General features: G+C 41.6%; 1 protein-coding gene across 4 annotated transcripts in view; it reads left to right on the top strand.

The window, feature by feature from the left end:
- Positions 1-365: 365 nt before the first annotated feature.
- si:ch211-137a8.2 (nesprin-2) overlaps positions 366-17,500 on the top strand; it is a 62,802-nt gene continuing 45,667 nt past the window's right edge. For all 4 annotated transcript variants that reach the window (XM_028573672.1, XM_028573675.1, XM_028573673.1 and 1 more), the window contains exon 1: positions 366-639. The gene's annotated coding sequence lies outside the window, so the exon portion shown is untranslated. The remainder of the gene's footprint in view (positions 640-17,500) is intronic.

Raw genomic sequence — 17,500 nt, 5'->3', positions numbered from 1 at the left:
GAGTGTGTGTGTGTGTGAGCATGTTTGTGTGTTTATGAGTTTGTGCGTTTGTGTGACTGTGTGTGTGTATGTGCGTGTGTGTGTGAGAGGGATGAAGAGGGGGCGTGGCTTTGAAACTACGTAGGACACATTTAAGCAGGTAAAAGCAGGAGAGCAGTTGCAGATGTGTGTGTCTGTGTGAGTGTGCGTGCGGTGGTGTGTGGTGGTGTGTGTGTGTGCACGCGTGCGTGCGCGGGTGAACGCGGGTGTGCGTGTGCGCGGGTGTGTGTGAGAGATTTACTCAGAGGGGGCGTGGCTTGGAAACTAGGTAGGATACATTCAAAAGGGACGCAGGTAACGGCAGGTGAGCAGCTGCAGGTGTGTGTGTGTGTGCGCGCGCTCAGAGGGGGCGTGGCTTACTGCAAACAGGTAGATCCGTGTTTCCCGGCGCTCTCCGGTCGCTGGGTTGTGTGTGTGTGTGTGTTTTTCTTGCTGCAGTCTGAAGCTGATTCCCGTCTGCAGATGAGTCTTATCGGCCGATTACGAGCCCACAACCGTGAGTGCTTCTGAATCTCTGAGTCGGTTTATTTCCCACCGTTACCGGATTGGACGTGATTGGACTTTCTCCTCGTTTCCTGCAATGAGCTCATCCGTCAGCCGGTAAGTCCGACGTTGCTCGGATCACGTTCGCCCCCATTTTTACACTCTTTCACACACACCGTGACGAACTGGCTGTGAGTTTGTCTTCCGGTTTGTGAGGCCGTGTTGTCGGTTGTCGGTTGTCCGAGCTGCATCAGCTGTTCGAGTTATTTTGGGCACACGTTGTTTTCAGGAAACCTGCAGCCTATAATGTGAGGGTGGTAAATTACACTAGTGCACTGTTCAAGAACCGGTTTGTGTGTGTGTGTGTGTGTGTGTGTGTGTGTGTGTGTGTGTGTGTGTGTGTGTGTGTGTGTGTGTGTGTGTGTGTGTTTGTGTGTGTATGTGTGTGTTTGCTGTGCATGGTTTCCCTCTGTTGCCATGGTTACAGAAGCAGGTATTATGGTCTGGTGTAGATAGTGGAACAGTTACGGTATTATTATTTTTTTTAAATAAGGTTTTTTTTATGTAGATTTGTGACATCACGCTACCGACTACAGGATTCTGGCTTAATACTGGAGTAGGCTACGTACAGTACAGTCACTTAATATCCCAAAACTTGGGAATATAGAGTCCAGGTAAAATAAGTTACCTTTTAAGTTTTGTGAGATGTGTTTGCTCCTGTATGACTTCCCTACGGTGGCCGACAGGGGCAAACGCCCTGCAACTTCAGAAAACACATGCAAATAGACAAAACACAAGCAAATTAAGAAAACAACTTCACTAAGTTGACAACACATGCGCAGCATTCAGCAAACGCGATGCAAATACACACAACACAACCAAATACATAAACGCGATGCGAATAAAAAACGATGCAACAAGAAAAGCACACAAACCCCGAAAACAAATGCAACAAAACAACGGAAGTTCTCCAGACCTCTGGAGGGAGCAGCTAATCAGCTGGATTTATGACCCCTTTCTGCCTTTTTATTAGAGTCGGGTATGGCTGCATAGTAAAAAGAGAACTCCTGTCTCAGGCCCTTATTAATAACATAATATAATATATTAGTAATACACAGTCTCTGCTCCCGTCTCAGCCGGGAGGCTGGGGCCGTGCTCGAGCTTCGACTTTTCAAAATAAAAGCTCGCGTTTGGTCGGCTCGTCTTCCTTCGGTGTTTTGGATGTTTTTGAACTAAACAGTACGGCAATCATGCTAATGAATACAATAACTTGTTCAGCAGATGTCTTACTTACAACACGATGGAGCAAGCATGTGCAGGCGGGATTTATTCAGTTTGATAAATCCCACGGTAAATTGGCTGGTTTACTAAACAGGGAGGGACTATTTTTGTATTTAAAGAGCGAATTGCTCCGCAATATGAATACAGATTGGTCACTTATTTTGTTGTATAATCACAATATTACACTTAGCAGTGGAACAGCTGATTTTTCTTTGGGCTGGGGGGAGAACATAACAGTCTATGAGAGAGAGCGAGAGAGAGAGAGAGGTGTGCAACAGTGAGATCATAGAAATATGTAAATATTTAGTCTATGTTTGAGATATGTTTTCTCTCGTTTGGTGGGTGTGTCTCGGCTCGGGTCACAGCTGATACTCAATCAGCAGAGACGTGTCTGTAAACTCGTGGTAATAAAACATTTAAAACGGCATCAGTGTTTAACGTTGACGTTTGTTTAAGCCACATTAATTAAGAGGGTTTAATTTCTAGGTCCGAAAGCGCATCACTGAAGTGTCGATCTCCCTCAAGTGTAATATTGTGATTATACAACAAAATAAGTGACCAATCTGTATTCATATTGTGGAGCAATACGCTCTTGAAATACAAAAAAAAAATAGACTATTTAAAATAGTCCCTCTCTGTTTAGTAAACCAGCCAATTTACCGTGGGATTTATCAAACTGAATAAATCCCGCCTGCACATGCTTGCTCCATCGTGTTGTAAGTAAGACATCTGCTGAACAAGTTATTGTATTCATTAGCATGATTGCCGTACTGTTTAGTTCAAAAACATCCAAAACACCGAAGGAAGACGAGCCGACCAAACGCAAGCTTTTATTTTGAAAAGTCGAAGCTCGAGCACGGCCCCAGCCTCGCGGCTGAGACGGGAGCAGAGACTGTATATTACTAATATATTATATTATGTTATTAATAAGGGCCTGAGACAGGAGTTCTCTTTTTACTATGCAGCCATACCCGACTCTAATAAAAAGGCAGAAAGGGGTCATAAATCCAGCTGATTAGCTGCTCCCTCCAGAGGTCTGGAGAACTTCCGTTGTTTTGTTGCATTTGTTTTCGGGGTTTGTGTGCTTTTCTTGTTGCATCGTTTTTTATTCGCATCGCGTTTGTATATTTGGTTGTGTTGTGTGTGTGTGTGTGTGTGTGTGTGTGTGTGTGTGTGTGTGTGTGTGTGTGTGTGTGTGTGTGTGTGTGTGTGTGTGTGTGTGTGTGTGTGTGTGTGTGTGTGTGTGTGTGTGTGTGTGTGTGTGTGTGTGTGTGTGTGTGTGTGTGTGTATTTGCATCGCGTTTGCTGAATGCTGTGCACGTGTTGTCAAATTAATGAAGTTTTCTTAACTTGCTTCTGTTTTGTCTATTTGCGTGTGTTTTCTGAAGTTGCAGGGCGTTTGCCCCTGTGGGCCACCGTACTTCCCAGCATTGCACGCTTCGTTTCAGATCGATAACGGAGTTTTTTGAGAGATAGACGAGTCGAGCTGGACGCCCCTGATCTGCATTAAGTAGCCTGGACTGGACTGGACTGAAGGAAATATCTAATTGTGATTATTCTGAATAGGACTGGTCAATATATCGATATTATATCGATGTTGTGATATGAGACTAGACATCGTCTTAGATTTTGGATATCGTAATATGACATAAGTGTCTCCTTCTGGTTTTAAAGGCTGCATTACAGTAAAGTGATGTCATTTTCTGAACTTACCAGACTGTTGTAACTGTTCTATTATTGGCCTTTACGCCACTTAGACACTATATCCACATTACTGATGATTATTTATCAAAAATCTCATTGTGTAAATATTTTGTGAAAGCACCAATTGTCAACACTACAATATGTTATATATTTATTTATTTTTTCCGAAAAGCTGCTAATAAAAAAAAGTCGGTGGTGGCGTTTTTAAAAAAAAAGCGTTGGGACATTTTTGAGAACACTGTTTACTCCACGGGATAATAATGTTAATAAACATACGCTGGCAGCTTAACAAAAAAGTGTGAATGTGACCTATAACTGAGAGCCATAAAGCTGCAGGGAGAAGGCCATTTATTATTATTATTATTATTATTATTTTTTTTTTTTTTTACAAGTGTTTTTTAATTGTTTTAGAGAAGATACAATGTACAATGCAATATAATAATGTCAACTATAACAAGACAGCTTTCTGTTAACCCCTTTCCACCCACAACAAACCCTTTTGCAGGGGAAAAGAGGATAGAAAGTAGTAATAATAATAATAATAATAATAATAATAATAATAATAATAATAATAATAATATAAAAAATAAAAACACCTTTCTTCTATTACTCATAATAACAAATGGTGTAATCATTGTCATTTACAATTCTTAGCAGTTACTAAGAGGGAAGTGTAGTAAGTCCTTCAAAGTAAGCCAGTAAAGGGCCCCAATTCTTGAAAAATGTTCTGGTTGATCCTCTAAGAAAGTATTTGATTTTTTTTTTCTATTTTTAGAAACCTCATGAGGAAGGCCATTTAACGGAGTAATAACATTATGTGTTGTTATGGCTGTCAGAGGGCAGGTGTTATCTAGAACAGAGCCAGTGCAGCCTGCCTGAAGGTAATGGGAGTCCATAATGAGACCCAGCAGCCTCTGCTACACTCATAAAACCACATGAACTCCCTTTTTACGAAAACACTCTTTGACTCAACTCTCTGCAAGCTCTTCATCTCCCTCCTCTTCCTCTACTCACTGAGCAGATTCATCTCAGGGGTCCCGAGTGCAGCTGGCAAAAGATTTATCGATGGGTACAGTGCTGTCATGGTTGTTTAAAGGTCCCATGGCATGAAAATTTCACGTTTATGAGTTTTTTTTTTAACATTCATGAGTTCCCCCCAGCCTGCCTATGGCCCCCCAGTGGCTAGAAATGGTGATAGGTGTAAACCGAGCCCTGGGTATCCTGCTCTGCCTTTGAGAAAATGAAAGCTCAGATGGACCAATCAGGAATCTTCTCCATTGAGGACATAAAGAGCAATGTCACCTCCCCTTTCTCTGCTTTGCCCGCCCATGAGAGAGAAATCATGGCTTTCAAACGAGCAAAGTGGCAGTTGGTCAAGGCCAACTATATCTATATCTATATATATATATAAAAGAGACTTCAGATACAGTATTAGAGGACCACTAAGGCCTATATAAAAGAGACTTCAGATACAGTATTAGGGGACCACTAAGGCCTATATAAAAGAGACTTCAGATACAGTATTAGGGGACCACTAAGGCCTATATAAAAGAGACTTCAGATACAGTATTAGGGGACCACTAAGGTCTACATAAAAGAGACTTCAGATACAGTATTAGGGGACCACTAAGGTCTACATAAAAGAGACTTCAGATACAGTATTAGGGGACCACTAAGGCCTATATAAAAGAGACTTCAGATACAGTATTAGGGGACCACTAAGGCCTATATAAAAGAGACTTCAGATACAGTATTAGAGGACCACTAAGGCCTATATAAAAGAGACTTCAGATACAGTATTAGGGGACCACTAAGGTCTATATAAAAGAGACTTCAGATACAGTATTAGGGGACCACTAAGGCCTATATATAGCGATCCTACTTCACATTTCCCCACTGGCGTACAGTGTGTGAGTGTAGGAAAAGGTTGAAACTTTATTGGGCCTCTCAGGTGACCCTAAACATGGAGCGGAGCTCAGGTCACCGTAGTGAAACCGTACCCACAGCAGTTATACGGTAACGGGATACAGTTTGAGTGTGAAAGCTGCAGGTTGACATCATTCAGGCTTCGGTGACACCGGAAACCCTCCACTCATAATCTATTCAGAACATGACCTACAACACACAGAAGCTGCTGTATCGGGTGAACCTGTCCGGAGCTTAGCACCGCCCAACACGATTATGATTGGTTTAAAGTAGAAATGGCCCGATACCATTTTTTTTTTTTTTTTTTTTTTGGGGAGGGAGGGTAATGCATAACCCATTGCTATTATTAACCTATGTGTGTTAATTGCATAGCCCACTAACCATAGTAAATCAAAATTGGAATGTTTCCAAAATTCCCCAGCTAAACTCTCCATGGAAAGCAATATTTCAAATATCCAGTTTATTTCCATTAATTCCCATTAATTATTCCAATTAATTCCCATTAATTATTCTCAATAATTCCAGTTTATTCCCAATAATTCCAGTTTATTCCCATTAATTCCAGTTTATTTCCATTAATTCCAGTTTATTCCCATTAATTCCAGTTTATTTCCATTAATTCCCATTAATTATTCCCATTAATTCCCATTAATTATTCCCATTAATTCCAGTTTATTTCCATTAATTCCAGTTTATTTCCATTAATTCCAGTTTATTTCCATTAATTCCAGTTTATTCCCAATAATTCCAGTTTATTCCCAATAATTCCAGTTTATTCCCATTAATTCCAGTTTATTTCCATTAATTCCAGTTTATTCCCATTAATTCCAGTTTATTTCCATTAATTCCCATTAATTATTCCCATTAATTCCCATTAATTATTCCCATTAATTCCAGTTTATTTCCATTAATTCCAGTTTATTTCCATTAATTCCAGTTTATTCCCATTAATTCCAGTTTATTTCCATTAATTCCAGTTTATTATTTCCATTAATTCCAGTTTATTTCCATTAATTCTAGTTTATTCCCATGGAGGTTTCCAAATTTGAATATTTACAAAATTTACCAGCTAAACTTTCCATGTAAAGTTTCCAGAAATTTACCAGAAAATTTCCGCCCCTTTGCAACCCTAATGCGAGACTAACCTGAGAGAGCCACAAACGGAGCGACAGGTTGTTATTGTTGGTTCTGTCGGGGCGTGGCAGAGGATCAGCGTGCTCTCAGAGTTGTTGTGCTGTCATTGGGCGGAGGGACTATTTCACCACGGCAACACATTCCTGCAGCGGCACCAACACTAGAAATCATGGAGTCATGTGACCAAAACATCTGTTAGGAGTGTTTGTCGGTTTGTTTTGGTGTTTGAAGTTAATGAGCTGGGTTAAACTTTAAGTAACAACTAGGGCTGCGACTATGGATTATTTCCTGCATGAATGGATGAGTTGTTTGGTCTCTAAAATGTCCAAAAATAGTAAAAAATGTGGATCAGTGATTCCCAAAAAGCCCAAGATGACGTCTTTAAATGTCTTGTTTTGTCCACAACTCAAAGATATTTAGTTTACTGTCCCAGAGGAGAGAAGAGACTAGAAAATATTCCCATTTAACAAGCTGACGTCAAACAAGTTTACCTGTTTTATCATAAAAAATGACTCAAACTGTTTAAAGGTCCCATGACATGGTGCTCTTTGGATGCTTTTATATACAGTACAGGCCAAAAGTTTGGACACACCTTCTCATTCAATGCGTTTCCTTTTTATGTTCATGACTATTTACATTGTAGATTCTCACTGAAGGCATCAAAACTATGAATGAACACATATGGAATTATGTACTTAACAAAAAAGTGTGAAATTATATTTTAGATTCTTCAAAGTAGCCCCCCTTTGCTTTTTTTGATAACTCTGCAAACCCTTGGTGTTCTCTCAATGAGCTTCATGAGGTAGTCACCTGAAATGGTTTTACCTTCACAGGTGTGCTTTGTCAGGGTTAATTAGTGGAATTTGTTCCCTTATTAATAAAAAAGCAAAGGGTGGCTACTTGACGTCATGCTATTATCGTGGTAAGCTAGTTTGGTTTTGCAGTATACATATTGTACAGAGTTTTAATTACGTTTGAACTGATTCCAAACTTTGGACACTTTCTGTCGTTTTCTCCAGCCTGTCTCTGGTCGTGTCGTAAAAGTGGATCTGTAGCGTTAGCCCCTCGCTATTTACGCTCTAGCATGTGTCGCCAGCATAGACGTCGCCAGCAGCAGACTGAGCCGCGTCTGTGCGACAGTAATAATGCTCCGTGCGGAAACACCGTCCGTCAGCGATACAACGTTGGTAACATTGACTTAACGAAGCTTCGAGGCAAGTCATTTTGCATCGAGGATTTTTTGTAATCGAATTATTCGAAGTTATTCGAGGAATCGTTTCAGCCCTAGTTGGTACTAACGAGGACCGATTCACCCAAAATCAAACGGGTTAGGTGGTGATAGACAGATGGTTTATCCAATCAGCTGACCAGGATTTTCAGACAGCGGTAGCCATAATTCTGTTAGCTGCTCGCTAAAGCTTTTTCCTCATGGGTCCTTCTTTGGGAATATGGATCGGGAACCTGAAACAGTGGGTCTGTGGAGTCTCGTTTGGAATACGATCTCTTATTTTACGAAAACATTTTAAGTGAGAAAATAGGCTAAGCAGTTGCTGAATCTGAGTCTTCATATTAGACCGACAAAGGTCAGTTTATTTCAGCATATTTCCACCAGACTCCATGTAAATAATCAGGACTTTTAGCGTGTATAGAGCCAGCATATCTCCACCAGACTCCATGTAAATAATCAGGACTTTTAGTGTATATAGAGCCAGCATATCTCCACCAGACTCCATGTAAATAATCAGGACTTTTAGCGTGTATAGAGCCAGCATTTCTCCACCAGACTCCATGTAAATAATCAGGAATTTTACCGTTTATAGAGCCAGCATATCTCCACCAGACTCCATGTAAATAATCAGGACTTTTAGTGTATATAGAGCCAGCATATCTCCACCAGACTCCATGTAAATAATCAGGACTTTTAGCGTGTATAGAGCCAGCATATCTCCACCAGACTCCATGTAAATAATCAGGACTTTTAGCGTGTATAGAGACTTTTAGCGTGTATAGTTTCTGTTGACCTTGAAACAAGTGTGTTTTTATGATGATAAAAGTCCTGATTATTTACATGGAGTCTGGTGGATTTTGGTGATGGTGATGGAAAAGATCTTACTCTTAACAAAAAGGTCTATCCTCTCCATAATGTTCTCAGACACGTAGAAGAATAATCTGAGCCGGTCAGTGCCAAAAACAGCACTTTTTAGTGGACGCTTACCGACACAACTGAACATTTGCCCATTAGCGTTACATTGCAGCCCGGTTAACACCGGACCAATTCCAAATATAGTGTTTCTATCAGTCACTTAGGCACAAAAAATGGGAAAATAGGGTCCAGGTTGACACCTCAGAGTGTCTTTACAGTAAAACATTCAGGGTTCAGGATGACGAAAATATTGTGTAGCTCATCAGCCTGTACTAAGGACTTCCCAAATGTAATTACTGTGATTAATAAGGTCGGCCTGTGTGCTCCATTGATGGTGCTGTACGTAGCTTTTTGAAATCAACGGATAATTCCCTCATTCATTTTTAATAATGGACCATAATTAAAACAGACGAGCCTCTAACTCCTGATCGGATGTTTACCGCAGCAATGCTCTCTGGGTAACTTTTCACCACTGTCTTTTTTTCATTTTTTGGACTCTTAACTACGCCTAAATATCAGTCGCATGCAAGAGACCTAAACAGCTAAGCACAAGAATGAAAAATTAATCAATTATTTAGTCACATTCTGGCACATTTAGGACGAAAAACTCTCAACTTTCATCACATCTGAAGAAGGATTAGCCAAATTAGGCTACATTCCCCCTCTCATTCCCCCTGCTCTGGTGTTTCTCCCTCTCATTCCCCCTGCTCTGCCAAATTAGGGTGCCTTTACATTGCATATCTTCAACTACGTGTCCCCCCCTGCTCATTCCCCCTGCTCTACCAAATTAGGCTGCCTTTATATTGCATATCTTTTACTACGTGTCCCCCCCCTGCTCATTTCTTCTGGTGTTTCTCCCTCTCCCCCCTGCTCTGCCAAATTAGGCTGCCTTTACCTTGCATATCTTCTACTAAATTAGGCCCTGCTCTTCCCCTGCTCTGCCAAATTAGGGTGCCTTTATCATATCTTCAACTACCCCTGCTCTACCAAATTAGGCTGCCCCCTGCTCATTTCCCCTGCTCTGGTGTTTCTCCCTCTCATTCCCCCTGCTCTGCCAAATTAGGCTGCCTTTACATTGCATATCTTCTACTACGTGTCCCCCCCTGCTCATTCCCCCTGCTCTGCCAAATTAGGGTGCCTTTACATTGCATATCTTCTACTACGTGTCCCCCCTGCTCATTCCCCCTGCTCTACCAAATTAGGCTGCCTTTATATTGCATATCTTTTACTACGTGTCCCCCCCTGCTCATTTCCCCTGCTCTGGTGTTTCTCCCTCTCATTCCCCCTGCTCTGCCAAATTAGGGTGCCTTTACATTGCATATCTTCTACTACGTGTCCCCCCTGCTCATTCCCCCTGCTCTGCCAAATTAGGGTGCCTTTACATTGCATATCTTCCACTACGTGTCCCCCCTGCTCATTCCCCCTGCTCTGCCAAATTAGGCTACATTTACATTACAAATCTTCTGCTACGTGTTGTTTCCTTACGTTCCTTCCATTTCCACGCGGGAAGAAACGATGACAGCAGAGTTATCCTGTTCTCGGTATTATTATTTAGTTTAACTCCCGGCTGAAAGAACCCAAAACTACAAACGGGCACTTTTTGTAGTTTTTTTGGAGCCATGAACTGTAGTTATTCTCTGGTCTCATGTAGTCGAGAAATATAACGTGACGTCAATTGAGGGGACGGACGAACAGGTTGTTGGTTTGAGTCTTTTCGTGGGTTTTGTTAACATAATGTAGAATATAGAATATCCCTAATAGGGTATCTCTCTCTCTTTACTTTCTTAACATAATGTAACATATATAATATCCCTAATAGGGTATCTCTCTCTCTCTCTTTCTATCAGTTACTTTAAGGATGATTTCTGAACACCCTCCAGGTATTCTCACGTCTTCTTTTCCATCTTTTCCTTTCGCTCCAGCGTTTCTACGTAATTAGATCGTTGAGATCGGATATCTTTTATAACCCCACCCTCGTCTCTCTCTCTCTCTCTCTCTCTCTCTCTCTCTCTCTCTCTCTCTCTCTCTCTCTCTCTCTCTCTGAGGAGGACAGAAAGGCTGTTTGTTCCCGGGCTAGCCTCCTTTTGTCTAGAGAGGAGGAGGAGGAGGAGGAGGAGGACGACAGACAAAGAAACAGTTTAGACTAGGAATAATCTAAAAGTTCAAGTTATTTCTCAAAGTTACATTTCGAGGAACAGTTTGACAGAATTGGTGTGATTGTTGGTAGCAGAGAGGGGGATTAACCTCCTCTAATACTCCCTCTCACCTTCATCACCTCCTCTAATACTCCCTCTCACCTTCATCACCTCCTCATCACCTCCTCTAATACTCCCTCTCACATTCATCACCTCCTCTAATACTCCCTCTCACCTTCATCACCTCCTCATCACCTCCTCTAATACTCCCTCTCACATTCATCACATCCTCTAATACTCCCTCTCACCTTCATCACCTCCTCATCACCTCCTCTAATACTCCCTCTCACCTTCATCACCTCCTCATCACCTCCTCTACTACTCCCTCTCACCTTCATCACCTCCTCATCACCTCCTCTAATACTCCCTCTCACTTTCATCACCTCCTCATCACCTCCGCTAATACTCCCTCTCACTTTCATCACCTCCTCATCACCTCCTCTAAGACTTCCTCTCACCTTCATCACCTCCTCATCACCTTCATCACCTCCTCTCACCTTCATCACCTCCTCATCACTTCATCACCTCCTCTAATACTCCCTCTCACCTTCATCACCTCCTCATCACTTCATCACCTCCTCTTATACTCCCTCTCACCTTCATCACCTCCTCCTCACCTCCTCTAATACTCCCTCTCACCTTCATCACCTCCTCATCACCTCCTCTAATACTCCCTCTCACCTTCATCACCTCCTCATCACCTCCTCTAATACTCCCTCTCACCTTCATCACCTCCTCATCACCTCCTCTAATACTCCCTCTCACCTTCATCACCTCCTCATCACCTTCTCTAATACCCCCTCTCACCTTCATCACCTCCTCATCACCTCCTCTAATACTCCCTCTCACCTTCATCACCTCATCACCTCCTCTAATACTCCCTCTCACCTTCATCACCTCCTCATCACCTCCTCTAATACTCCCTCTCACCTTCATCACCTCCTCATCACCTCCTCTAATACTCCCTCTCACCTTCATCACCTCCTCATCACCTCCTCTAATACTACCTCTCACCTCATCACCTCCTCTAATACTTCCTCTCACCTTCATCACCTCCTCATCACCTCCTCTAATACTCCCTCTCACCTTCATCACCTCCTCATCACCTCCTCTAATACTCCCTCTCACTTTCATCACCTCCTCATCACCTCCTCTAATACTCCCTCTCACCTTCATCACCTCATCACCTCCTCTAATACTCCCTCTCACCTTCATCACCTCCTCATCACCTCCTCTAATACTACCTCTCACCTTCATCACCTCATCACCTCCTCTAATACTTCCTCTCACCTTCATCACCTCCTCATCACCTCCTCTAATACTCCCTCTCACCTTCATCACCTCCTCATCACCTCCTCTAATACTCCCTCTCACTTTCATCACCTCCTCATCACCTCCTCTAATACTCCCTCTCACTTTCATCACCTCCTCATCACCTCCTCTAAGACTTCCTCTCACCTTCATCACCTCCTCATCACTTCATCACCTCCTCTAATACTCCCTCTCACCTTCATCACCTCCTCATCACTTCATCACATCCTCTAATACTTCCACTCACCTTCATCACCTTCTCATCACTTCATCACCTCCTCTTATACTCCCTCTCACCTTCATCACCTCCTCATCACCTCCTCTTATACTCTTAAACAGAACACCTGTTATGCGGCCGATAGTTACGTTTAGAAGTCCGAGAGACTAAATCTGTTCAGATTACAGATCATCTACAATCTGTTGGTGATTAAAATCAGCAACAGATCACATGTAGAGCATTCTGACAGCTACTCTGTCATAATAAAATCAACTGGAGACGGTGTAGGAGCTGATATATATGGGTCTGATAACATTTTATTAACCCCTTAACGCCGACTGTCGCTAATCTGCATCAAACCCCTTCCATTCCGACTGCAGGTGAGATAGCGTGGGTATTCCCCCCAATGCTGGTTTGTTTACATGCGATACATACCTAGGAACCTTTTGCATGCACTGGTTTCTCGTAGGACCGGTCGGAGTGGGAGATACATCCGGTTCACGTAAGCAAAATTAACCCTAACCCCTAACCCTAATGCTACCCCTAAACCTAACCCTACCCCTAAACCTAACCCTACCCCTAAACCTAACCCTACCCCTAATCCTACCCCTAAACCTAACCCTACCCCTAATCCTACCCCTAATCCTAAACCTACCCCTAAACCTAACCCTACCCCTAATCCTACCCCTAAACCTAATCCTAAACCTAACCCTACCCCTAAACCTAACCCTACCCCTAAACCTAATCCTAAACCTAATCCTACCCCTAAACCTAATCCTAAACCTAAGCCTACCCCTACCCCTACCCCTAAACCTAATCCTAAACTTACCCCTAACCCTAACCCTACCCCTAAACCTAATCCTACCCCTACCCCTAATCCTACCCCTAAACCTAATCCTACCCCTAACCCTAAAGAAACTACTGTCAATGTTAGGGAGTAGGAGAGTGTTTTCTTTCTTGCCGTTGTCAAGATCCATGTATTTGTCATTTACAGTTTAGAAGTTCTAACAACTTTGTGACATGAATGAAATCTACTGTGTGTTTTATTAATTTTACCATTTTGTAAAGAATTTTACCATAATGCCTGTTGTCGCTAATTTGCATCATACCTAAATTTATATCTATTCCATATGCTATAGACAAATTAACAATCTCATCTTAATTTAGCATCAGCTTGAAACCAGAAACACACATAATATTTTGTTTATATAATTGTGAATAAATTCAGGCGTCAAGGGGTTAAATTGGAATCGGACCACAGTGTTTGTGTCACTTCCTGTTCAGCCTGAAGGCTGCTGGAATCAGCTGGAAAACTGTCCGACTTGAGAGCAGATTTTTGTCACCGCCCCCCCGCTGCTGCCGCCTGCTCTCGTCTACTTTACAGGCGAGGAGCAGTTCATCTCCAACGAGCCTACTTACAAACCGACACACAAACACACACACACACACACACACACACACACACACACACACACACCCTGGCAGAAACGTCGCCGTGAACACGTATCAATAGATTAAAAACAACGTTACCATTTCACGAACTAACGTGAGACCGTGTTGGCTGTCGGTCGGTTGGAGTTTTCCTTCCTCGCTTTTTGCTCGCAGGCTCGAGCCAAGTGGGGTTAGCTTCTTCTCGGAACGCGTAGCTCCTATGGCGCCATTTTGATGCTAACAAGCCATCACCTCCCGTTAGCATCCCATTGACTCCCATTCATTTTGACGTCACTTTGACAGCGAATAACTTTACATCTGAAGCGTTTAAAGACTCTATCTGTCCGTTGTTTATTTCTAAAGAAACACCACAATGCATAAAAGGCTCCGTTACCTTGTACCTCACGGTATGGCTCCGTAGCAGACGCTTTTATAAAAAATAGGCTAACGATTGGTGCATTGGCGTTTTGAGCTAACGTTAGCAATCTAACAATCATAGATAGCTACAACGCCTTTGAAATGACTGCTAGCTACAAGTTAGCGATCAAACACAACAAAGGCTGTCACTTGAATGGCGTTTTGAGCTAACGTTAGCAATCAGACAATCATAGATAGCTAAAACGTTAGCAATCAAACAATCCTATATAGCTACAACGCTTTTGAAATGATTACCATCTTCTGTTATTGTATGCAAAGTGAAACGTTTGTTATTTTATGGATTTCATAAATGTCAATATGACACGTTATGCCGTAAACCGTTTAAATCTGAGCATGCTCGACTCACATCTGCACTCGACTCGCATCGGGCAGTGACACTTGGCCCGTTAATTTTTCAATCGGTTGTCATGTATTTATTCTGTGCTTTGTCCCGTATCAGTTATTGTTGACAAATATATGTGTGTGTGTTGTACTTTTTTAATTTCATTTTAAAGTTCTTTTATAGCACTTGGTCATCTTAAGCTGTGTTTAAATGTGGCGTATAAATTAACTTAACTTGCACTTACTACAATGATGGTAATAATTGTATGAATAAGCTTGTAGTTCCAATGAGACCACCTGTAAGGCTAAAAGTTGCATAGTGTTGCTTTAAAGGTGCCATGCTACACAAAACCGTTTTTACTTGCATTTTTTTAAATATGTCAGGTCCATATGTGTTTGTGTTATGTGGTGAATATGAAAATGAACTGCTACCTTCTCTGTCAGCTCTAGCCACTGAACAGAAATAATCAGAGAAATCAGGCTAATCACAAAAGCTGGTCAGTCTGACATCATACTGCCTGAGCTCATTAATATTCATGAGCTTGCCCAGTTGTCTGGTGCTGCCGTTTACTCGTTATCCAGCTTGACTAGCATGACAAGCTAGCGATAGCTCGTTAATAACAGTAGTTATTAACGCAAAGAAATAAGCAGAGAATTCAGACCAATCACAAAAGCAGGTCAGTCTGACATCATACTAACTGAGCTCATTACTGTTCATGAGCTCGCCAAGTTGGGCTGTGTAAAGGATGCTGATAGCCAGGCTCTCATTGGCTAGCTGTTAGCCAATCAGATTCAAACAGCTTAGCTTGTTGAATATTAATGAGAACTGGCACAAATCGAGCCGAGTCTTCCTCCAGGCTAGAATGGCTTGAAACAAGGTAACCAAGGCATTTTTTTCCACAAAAAATGTTACAGAGTCCATGGTACAACGTCAGACATTACCACAAAGTTACGAAATACATGTGGCAGGGCACCTTTAAGGTTAGGGTTAGGTGCCTTGAAGTTGACGATCGCAGCACTGCAGTCTTTGTTGGGGGCTTAAAACACCATTAAGCTATTTATTTTTTTTACAGTGCCGCTTTATTTAAGGATCTGAATACCTGTTCCCCTGCTGCACATCCTTTTTAATTTAAATGAGTCAAAGCTTAGTCTTAAGAGTCTTTTCCTCTCACCTCGATCTCCTTTTCGCCTCTGTATCATCATCATCATCAGGGTCCAACAAAAGCTGCTTTTTTCTTCATCTTAATGACGTGGGTTCACTTCCTCTCGAGCCACAGCGTGGAGCAGCAGCGGAGGTGATAGCCTCGTCATCTCAGCAGGGACGAGTCTTAACAGCGATAGACGAGCTGCTTCCTATCTTTCCCTTCACGCTGCTGCTCCGTCTGACTGCTTCTGGTTTCCTGCAACATAATCCCCCTTTTCTTCCTCTGCAGGGGCACGAAATATTACAGTTAATACAATCCAGAGAAATCTTCTGGTATCAGACCAAAATATCTGCCAAGAGCGTAAGAAACCAACTACTTGATGAGATTTCATTCAAATCAGGCCACTACCAAATACTACAGGCCCAAAGTTTGGACACACCTTCTCATTCAATGCGTTTCCTTTTTATTTTCATGACTATTTACATTGTAGATTCTCACTGAAGGCATCAAAACTATGAATGAACACATATGGAATTATGTACTTTACAAAAAAGTGTGAAATAACTGAAAACATGTCTTATATTTTAGATTCTTCAACGTAGCCACCCTTTGCTTTTTTATTAATAAGGGAAATAATTCCACTAATTAACCCTGACAAAGCACACCTGTGAAGGTAAAACCATTTCAGGTGACTACCTCATGAAGCTCATTGAGAGAACACCAAGGGTTTGCAGAGTTATCAAAAAAAGCAAAGGGTGGCTACTTTGAAGAATCTAAAATATAAGACATGTTTTCAGTTATTTCACACTTTGTTGTTAAGTACATAATTCCATATGTGTTCATTCATAGTTTTGATGCCTTCAGTGAGAATCTACAATATAAATAGTCATGAAAATAAAAAGGAAACGCATTGAATGAGAAGGTGTGTCCAAACTTTTGGCCTGTACTGTATTATATGACCCTTTTTTAATGTGGAAATATAAGTCAAAGTATCTTTATTAGTCTCCCTAAGGAGAAATTCGTTTTGGACACAAAGAGAAATTGCTGCAAGATTAACAACAGAGACACACATTAAAACACAGGGTTAAAACAGTTAGACAACTTTTGATTTATTAGACAGTAACAGAAATAAATGCGTAACAAGAGGCCATCACAGTGACATTGTACATTTGTCAGAACTGTCGAGGATAACACAAGAAAGTTGCAAACTTATTTCCATTGTGGTCCTCGTAACAAACATTGTGATTGAACATCTAAGCTAGGCTACTCAAAGAGCTGTGTGCAAATTACAAGTTACCATGCCTTGCAATCGTTGCTACTTCCATAAATATCCATACATTCAGTCCTAAAAATAAATAAAAAAAAACATTTAATCCTTAACATTTGTAATTTATCCATTTATAAATATCCTTACAATCAATTTTTAAATATGCATTAATTCATATCATTCATATCCGTACACCCATTTAGTCACAGATATACGTTAATACAATTAAAGGTCATTATGCATCGCTACGTTTTGGTATTTTAAGTTGAGTTTTGTAGCCAAAAGCGATCTCGTCAACATCCTGGTATACTGGGCGTAAACAGGAAGCAGCGTGGAGACTCCGCCCACTGCTGGTAGTTTCCACGGTAACGTTAGTAGCTTTAAGTCTGAGAGAACAAGACGTCGTGACTGATGAGAGCCAATCAGGACGGAGAAACGCTGGCATCAGTGTCAGCGTTGGCAAAG

This window comes from Perca flavescens, chromosome 3 (assembly GCF_004354835.1).
Source record: "Perca flavescens isolate YP-PL-M2 chromosome 3, PFLA_1.0, whole genome shotgun sequence".
Taxonomy (NCBI): domain Eukaryota; kingdom Metazoa; phylum Chordata; class Actinopteri; order Perciformes; family Percidae; genus Perca; species Perca flavescens.
The sequence above is the reverse complement of the archived record's forward strand: the minus strand, read 5'-3'. Positions and strand labels throughout refer to the sequence as shown.